The 8842-nt window shown below is 43.7% G+C and overlaps 1 long non-coding RNA gene across 1 annotated transcript in view; it reads right to left on the reverse strand.

The window, feature by feature from the left end:
• Nucleotides 1–289: 289 nt before the first annotated feature.
• Nucleotides 290–8842, reverse strand: part of LOC114059380 — a 20715-nt gene continuing 12162 nt past the window's right edge. Inside the window, exons 2-3 of the long non-coding RNA XR_003571649.1 lie at nt 1177–1220; nt 290–466 (exon numbers count right to left, since the gene is read on the reverse strand). This is a non-coding gene — a long non-coding RNA (uncharacterized LOC114059380). The remainder of the gene's footprint in view (nt 467–1176; nt 1221–8842) is intronic.

An 8842-nucleotide genomic window follows, 5' to 3' on the forward strand; every position in this document is an offset into this window, starting at 1 on the left:
CCAAATTGCCTTCACATGACTAGCTAGAGGAAAAACTTGTACTTACTCTCATCTTGGGATAATCCTACTCTTTAAAACAAATCACAACAGTTACATCACTCTTCTGTGTCTTGAGTTAATGAAATGGAAGAATATACACAAGAATTCTCCAACAAGAGTGGATGTGGCATACTTGCAGCCCACCATTTAGACATCTCTATAGGATTCAGGCTCCTAAACATTTTACCAATACAACATCACAATTTAGTCCTTGAAAAAATCTTATTCAGCAGGTACCTGGGCAGGAGTATTCAGACCTGTTTTACAAATCTGGGTTAGACTCCTCAGATAAAGCAGTGGGAAATGCCTCATCTGTCATACCCTTTCATGATTCCGCACAGTACTCCACATCTTCCTGCAAGTCATCTGGTTGGTCTAGCTCCTCCACATCATATCCCTATTTATCAAAATTTTTAAGAGTTGAATCCTGCAAGATTTGTAGAAGTTCAAAGAAAACTCTGTTCTCTTGATAAATAACAGGTACTGCTCAACATGGTGAAGGTCAGCAGCTTTCAGTCTATATAACAAATTAGGGGGGGAGGGGTGGGCAGGGGGAAAGAAATAAAATCAGTTGTGCAATTAGAGACCCTGGGTTGTATCAGCAATGAGTGAGTAATACACTACAGATATGAAAGCTGTCATGGAACTGATATGTTCCTTTAGAAAAAGCAGTGTATTTCTTTCACAGGCCAGTGCAATGGGAGCAAATACCTTCTTTTCTCCCTCACGAAGAAGCTGCTTATAATGGCTGCATGGTAGCCATGCTTCACTTGGACTATTTACAAGTTCATCTCCTTGTAAGTTCTCTGTGCCATTCTGCTGATGAGGAAGCAGGGAGCATTGCTTCCAAAGTGACAAAAGCTCAGCAAGGGAGACTGGTCAACGTTTGTAAGGAGCAGAAAAGTTCCTGGACAGCCTTGTCTTGTCTTGCCCTGGACTCAAGGCTCCCCACTCCCTGCTCTTTCCTGGACAGCAGGTAGAGCTGACCCCCACAATATTTCAAATAGCACTAGGCATGTTTCACGGAGTCATTCACTGCAGAATTCTAACAGAACCCATGTTCTTTCACTGAACTATTTAACATGATAGCTCAAGTTTGAAACTTATAAAAGGACTTACTGTAGTGTCATTCATTACCTTTATACAGCTCAGTGACAGCTCCACTGAAGACACTGATATCCCTTTCTACAGAACCAAAATCAAGAAGGTTAGCATCAGCTTCAAGTATCCTTGCAGCAAAAGACTCCATCCCAATAAAGAAGATACATTTTATCCTTATGGAAGACAGACTAAGCTTTTTTAAATTTATTATGTGAATTTTCCCATATAGACTGAAAGGTTTCATATAAGTACATCAATTGCCACAAGACATGTCCCAGGATTCTGATTCAGTCTACTGTTTATCAATGCCACTATGCTGCTATAATTTCCTCCACCAGAAGACCCACTGTTTCTAGCTTTTATCACACAATAATTTCATCTGTAAAAGGCAGTTGACACATTTTGATATATAGTTATATATTTAAATTACATTCATCTCTTCATCACTTAACCACAGAGAGGACTTCCCTATAGAACATTCTAGACATGCTGACTCTGGAGGACCACCTTCAGGCTACACAGCAGAATCAAATCAGATTTCCTGCTCCAAGCATTTTGCAGCTACTGCAAATGCTGCAACCTGCTCTAAGGAAAATACTTTTAAAAAATTGAGAGGTGGGGATCTTCAGAAGAGAGTTCTTAAGACCGTGCTAAACAAATACAGAAACACAGACAATAACAGTAAAGATTTTCATATCTAAAGGAGCCTGTGAATCATATAGCTTAGGATCATATAGCTTAGGATGAGTGTTGGAGGACAGGGATATAGCTAATAACCAGGAAAACAGAACAGCAGCTCCCCAGTATCATTTTTTGGTCCCTGCCATTCTTTCATTTTTGGTTCCCAAACAGGACTCTGAGCATAAATGAGTGTGTGAACACAAAAGTGACTGACATTTTAGTACTTCTTGCTAGGCTGTTGTTTGAGTGGAAGAACAGGAAGGGAAGGCTGCTTCTTGCTTTCTTAACTCTTCTTCCTTATTAGCATTATTTCCTTCACTGGAAATTGCCTGGAGGACATATCTGAATACTTGGTAGCAACCAGCAGAGGGACATAAAGATAATTGATTTGCAAATAGAAGGGAGAAAGGTGCATGCTGGAAATTAGGTGAAAAAGCTGTCCAGCAAAGTGTTTGCAAAAAATACTCAGCAGAAAAGGAGTGAAAATAATTAGAAAATATAAAGTCATTATAGAATTCATCTGAGTTCATAGATATGCTGATGAAAAGTATACAAGGTATGATAGTAGGAATAATTATCAATCCAGGAAGATTGGATATCATGTAGAAATTACTACATGACCTTAAAATCAGGGATAGCTCAAGCTGATTAAATGAATTCATACAAGATACAAAGTAATGTAAATGTAAGAAATACCTAGATCATCTTCTGTAACCTCACAGAAGATCATTTGAAATTTACAAAGGCACATTATCTAATAACATCAGTGAAACATAACCACAATATAAGGTAAATGCTCTTTTAGTATACAATAGGAAGTATTTTATGACAGAATCATTAGTAACATTGTAAAAAGAATGAGGTGCAGCATTTCTTGAATTCTGCCTGCACTATTGTCATGAATGTGAAGATTAACTCAAACTAGGAAAGGTACTGTGAAAGGCCGTTAGCATGCAGATAAGACTAAATGAGTCTGGACTAATTGATCTGCTAGACTGAAGGCTGAGAAAAAAAGGTGGCATGTCTGTGTGAGATACTGGATTTGAATCTCACTGAATTACATATCGATATGGGTCAGAGCCAACTCAATGGGCGGAGGGGTGGGGAAGGGGACGGGAGGGGGGCAAGGCTGGGCTAAGGCCTGCTGACAGCACATGGCCTGCAGCAAACAGGGCAGGCCCCCAGAGAGAATGTGGTAGAGCATGTAGGCCTGCAGCCAACATGGCTGCATCCATGCAGAGCACATGGCAGAGCTGAAGGCCGAGTAGCTGAGCTGTCAGTCAAGGAAGGCCTGTCCAGTAGTCCACCCACATCATACCCTCTGGAGACTCTGGTTGGCTACAGCACTCTTCTGGCCTGGAAGGCACTGAGTGAGTAGATATCCTGCCTGCGAGGCAAAACCAAATTATATAAATGCATGAGGTTCCATGTGAGCTCTCTCTTCCTCTCCTGTCTTCCAACCAGCACCACATGAACCAGCAAATCTTGCCAGTAACTATTTTTCTCTCTTCTCTCTCCTTTTTTTCTCTCTTCTTTCTTTACTCTTTTCATCTCTTTTCTTCTTTTACCTGTTTCCTTCTCTTGTGGATAACTTAAAACCAATGAACTGTATTTTATTATAGCTGGTATATTGATTGTTTGTGGTGGGATTTTTTTGTGGAATAGGTCTCTGTGCTGGGTGTTTTAGTAAAATGCCTTTCTTCTGTTATATGTTACCTGTTATATGTCATACATAAAACTCTCTTGACGAAATGTCTTATTTCTCTCACCAAATTAAAAGTAATTCTCTTAGAGAAAGCATAGCAGAATTTTCTCTGGATGCAAACTCTACGTCATAACAAATCAAAAGGCTTTTGAAAAGTTTTAAATAAATGTAACCATTCTGGGCAGCTTGTGACTTAAAATCCCGAGTGTAGCAGTCTGTCAATAGGTTGATGAAAAAAAATGAAAGAGAAGAGCTGTCGGTGATAACAATGACTATGAGGATATGGAAACTGCATTCCAGAAATGGAAACATGCTGAAGAGAACATAACATCCTTTGAAGAATGGAAGAATCACCTCATGAAGGTTGATGAACATCACCCTTGTGCTTAATGGACTGTTTGTGGTAGTTTTGTTAAAATATCAAACCTATATGTAGGTTGTTTTCCCCCACTTTTCCCTCTCCCTCATGGACTTTTAGCCTGACAGGCTTGCAGACAGCGTCTCATTGGTCCAAGTACCATGAGGTACCAACCAACCAGGTTCTTCCTCATTATCACCTCCCCTGTTACCACCTCCCTATGTTTATTCATTTTCCATCAACCTATAAATGTTAGCGGATTTGCATGCTCTGCCCAAGTTCCACCCTCTTCCTAGGATATTCCTTACCAACCCCTATAAAACCCACCATTTTGTGTTAATAAACCAGATCAGTCCTGGCTGTTCAAGTGTTCAACTGCTTTGTGTCGGTCTCTTACTTTTGCCTGCGCAATAGCCTGAACCACACTTGACAGCCTTTGCCTGTTGCTGTCCTAACACCCGTGAGCCAGGCAAGACCCCATGCTGGTCTGCTCCCTACCTTTTATAACAAAACTGCATCAAAGAGCTATCTCAGAGGGAAGATGGAGATGTCATAGATAAATGGAGATGTCATGGATAAATGCAATTTCACCTCAGGAGGGAGGTTGGAAAACTGCACCAAGTGCAAAGTGTAAGAAAGCATCTTGATACCAGTAGAAGAGTCATGGCAGTCAGACAAAGTGACTGGAAAAAGGGAAATACTGTACCCACCTTTAAAAAGGGTAGAAAGGAGGACCCCAGGAGCTGCCAGCCTGTCAGCCTCACTCATCCCTGCGTCTGGGAAGATCATGAAACAGATCCTCCTATAAGCCATGCTAAGACATACGGAGGACAGGGAAGTGATTGGTGACAGCCAGCACAGCTTCCCCAAGGGCAAGTCCTACCTGACCAATCTAATGGCCTTCTATAATGGAGTGACTATGTCAATGGATACGGGAAGGGTCACAGATGTCACTTATCTTGACTTTTGACATACTCCCCCATAGCATCCTTCTCTTTAAATTGGAGTCTTGGATTTGATGAGTGGAGTGTTTGGTGAATGAGAAATTGGTCGGATAGTCACATCCAGAGAGTAGCTATCAGTGGCTCAATGTCCAGATGGAAATCAGTGAGAAATGGGGTCCCTCAGGGGTCTATACTGGGACCAGTACTGTTTAATAGTCAGTAGGATCAAGTGCACACTCAACAAGTCTGAAGATGACACCAAGCTGAGCGTTGTGGCTCACAGACCTGAAGGATGGGATGCCATTCAGAGGGACCAAGACAAGCTCGAGAAGTGGGGACATATGAATCTCAGGAGGTCAACAAGGCCCGCTGCAAGGTATTGCCCCTGAGTAGTGCAACTCCCGGTAACAATACAGTTTGAGGGTTGAAGGGATTGATAACAGCCCTGCTGAGAGGGACTTGGGGTACTGGTGGATGAAAAGCTGGACGAGACCCAACAATGTGTGCTCCCAGCCCAGAAAGCCAGCTGTGTCCTGAGCTACATCAAAAGAAGGCCAGCAGGTAGAGGGAGGTGATTCTGCCCCCACTTTAGCTCTTTTGAGACCCCGCTGGAATGCTGTGTTCATGTCTGGGGTCCTCAGCATAGGAAACACATGGATCTATGGGAGTGGGTCCAGAGAACAACGACAAAAATGATCAGAGGGATGAAACTCCTCTCCCATGAGGACAGAATGAGGCAGTTGGAGTTGTTCAGCTTGGTGAAGAGAAGGCTTCAGGGAGACCTTACTGCTTAAAAGGGACTTATAAGACTGATGTGGGGAGGTAAACTTTTTAGCTTGACCTGTAGTGATAGGACAAGAGCTAATAGTTTTAAAGTAAAAGGGGACAGACTAGATACAAGGAAGACATTTTTTAATTATGAGGGTGGTGAAAGACTGAAAGAGGTTTCTCAGAGAGATGATAGATGCCTCATCCCGGAAGCATTCAAGGTCAGGCAGGACAGGCTTTGACCAACCTGATAGCTCTGAAGAGAATGACCTGCGAGTCCTGGTGTACAGCAAGCTGTCCGTGAGCCATCAGTGTTCTCTTGCAGCTACTAGTGGGGCCAGTCTTCTTTAATGTCTTTACTGATGATCTGGATAAGGGGATTGAATGTACCTTCAGAAAGTTCGCAGATGATGCTAAGTTAGCTGAGAGTGTTGATCTGCTGGAGGGGAGGATGGCTCTGCAGAGGGATCTGGACAGGCGGGATCCACGGGTGGAGGTCAGTTGTATGAGGTTCAACAAGGCCAAGTATTGGGTTCTGCTCTTGGGTCACAATAACACCAGGCAGCACTACAGGCTGGGGGAAGAGTGGCTGGAAAACTGCCTGTCAGAAAAGCATCTGGGGATGCTGGTTCACAACAACTGAACATGAGCCAGCAGCTTACCTAGGTGACCAAGAACGCAGATGGTCTCCTGGCTTGGATCAGCAATAGTGTGGCCAGAGTGATTGCCCCCCTGTACTCAGCACTCGTGAGGCTGCACCTCAGGTCCTGTGTTCAGTTCTGGGCCCCTCACTTATTAAAGACATTGAGGTGCTAGAGCAAGTTCAGAGAAAGACAACAAAGCTCAAGGGTCTAGAGGGTAAGTCCTATGAGAAGCAGCTGAGGAATCTGGGGTCATTTAACCTGCAGAAAAGATGGTTGAGAGGAGACCTAATCGCTCTCTAGGACTACTTGAAAGGAAGTTGTAGCCAGGTGGGGGTTGACCTCTTCTCACAGGTAACTAGCGACAGGGCAAGACAAAATGGCCTCAAGCTGTGTCAGGTAAGGTTGAGGTTGGACATCAGGGAGTATTTCTTCATGGAAAGGGCTGTTAAGCATTGAAATGGGCTGCCCAGCACAGGTGTTGGAGGCACCATCTCTGGAGGTGTTCTTGAAACAACTGGACGTAGCACTTGGTGCTATGGTCTAGTTGACAAAGTGGTGATTGATCAAAGTTTGAACTTGATTATTATCCCAGTTAAAATGAGACAAGGGTCTTTTGCTGAGGATGGATTAGGAGAAAAAGACCCAAACTTCTCTTTTTAAGCAATTATAAATCTGAAATTAAGAGGCTCCAATTGAAGGAAAACAAATTATGGAAAAGGGAAAATAACAGCCCTTTATTAAAGGTATGTGTGTATTAACAGGAACACGAAAAGAAACAAGTAAAACAACCAAGCAATACTCCTATACTCACCAATAATCCCCTTCAAGAACAAAACCAATAAACCGGCAAAAGGAAAATTAAGTAGTTCAATTTTTAGCACCCTTTGGTGCAGTTCCAACCACAGTCAGCAGAGGGCACTGTGGGGTCACTGGAGATGCAAAACTTGTAATGTCCTGTACCATTCACCAGGTGGTGCTGTTGGGTCACTGGAGGAGCAGAACTTGTAATGTCCAGTGCCCGTCACCAGGTGACGCTGTGAGATCCTTGGTTACCACGAGGTGGATTGGGGGAAGGGGAAAAAGCAACACCCCCCAGGGTATGTCGGAGAAAAAAAACAACAAAAAAAGTTGATTCCTCTTCCCTTCCCACACTGTAAAAAAAGGGAGGGGTGTGGGGGGAAGGGGAAGGGAAAAAAACCCAGCAATAAAACAGAAAGTTCTCCCAATGAAAGAAAACTCACGAATTTCAGTTGGTTAGGGTTCGCTTTAAGCAGGGCCTGCAGCCAGCAACAGCTGAGCAGAGTGCAGCAGCAAACTCCCCTCCGACAGGAAGGAAAAGAACCAGGCAGTGTCTGCAGCTCGCAGCAGGTCCCAAGCCCCACTGGCACACCAGCCTCTCCTCCCAGCCTGCGTGCCAGCCACCACAGTAGCCCCCCTCAGACTCCTCCCACTTCATTTCCCAGGACACAAGAGAAAAAAGTAAAGTGCAAGTCCTTATCTGCCTTGTCTCCTAGGAGACTAATGTCCAGCCATCAGCCATGGGGGCTAGGTCTTTTGTAATCTGAAGTGCTTATCTTGACATCCAGGAGGGAAGGGAGAAAATTTTTCACCTGGCTACGAGAGCTAGCTAAAACCACGACAATTATCTTACCATTCTTTTCAAACCTAAATGATTCTGTGATTCTATGACTCTGTGAGAGCCAATAGTATCTTGGGCTGCATTGGAAGAGTATTGCCAGCAGGTCAAAGGAAGTGATCCTGCCCATCTACTCAGCCCTAGTGAGGCTGCATCTGGAGTGCTGTGTCCAGTTTTGGGCTCCTCAGGACAAGAGAGATGTGAAGCTTCTGGAGCAAGTCCAGTAGAGGGCAACAAAGATGATTAGGAGACTGAAGTGGATGGCCTTGAGGATGAAGACACATACAAACAATGGAAAGAAGACTTTACTAATGAAACGGACAACGAAACTACAGTGGTGTAAAAGGACTTTTGGTATGGGAGACTTTTGGCAGTTCTTGCCGCAGCCCGGTCCAGGAGATAGAGATGGACGACACAAGGGTGGAGTACTCACTGGGATGTTTATTATGTGGTTGCTAAAATCCTCAGCGGTTTGAAGGTAGGACCCGAAGGGCTGCGACACAGAGTGGTGTCACTAGCGAGACACTCAATGGCGTCATCCCCGAGTGAGGGAAGGACAGGGGTTTATATAGGGTTGGAGGGAGAAGGGACTAGAACATGGGAGGAGTTAAGGGATTGGCACGGGGTACAACCAATAGGAATCCATACAATTAACGCGCCATAACAAACAACCAATAGGATATCAAGTTACCTCAGGTAGGCCCACCTGTGCTGCGGCACAAGCAGACCAATCCTAGCTAAGGGATTTTAACCAATAGGAAAACTGCATTTTATGAGGGGACTGAAACCTGGAATAAAATCTATTCTAATATAATATAACTGTAACTCCTACAACAACCATTAAACATTATTGAACTGTCCATAGATGTTAAGCACTCAAAGTCCATAGCCCTTGTGATAAATAAAGAGTCCTTTTAAAAGTCCTTTCAATATTTATCATATGTTTCCTTCCATCGGTGAAAGTCC

Source organism: Empidonax traillii, unplaced genomic scaffold (genome assembly GCF_003031625.1).
Source record: "Empidonax traillii isolate 1590-97213 ecotype Southwest subspecies unplaced genomic scaffold, ASM303162v1 scaffold220:size741200, whole genome shotgun sequence".
NCBI lineage: Eukaryota > Metazoa > Chordata > Aves > Passeriformes > Tyrannidae > Empidonax > Empidonax traillii.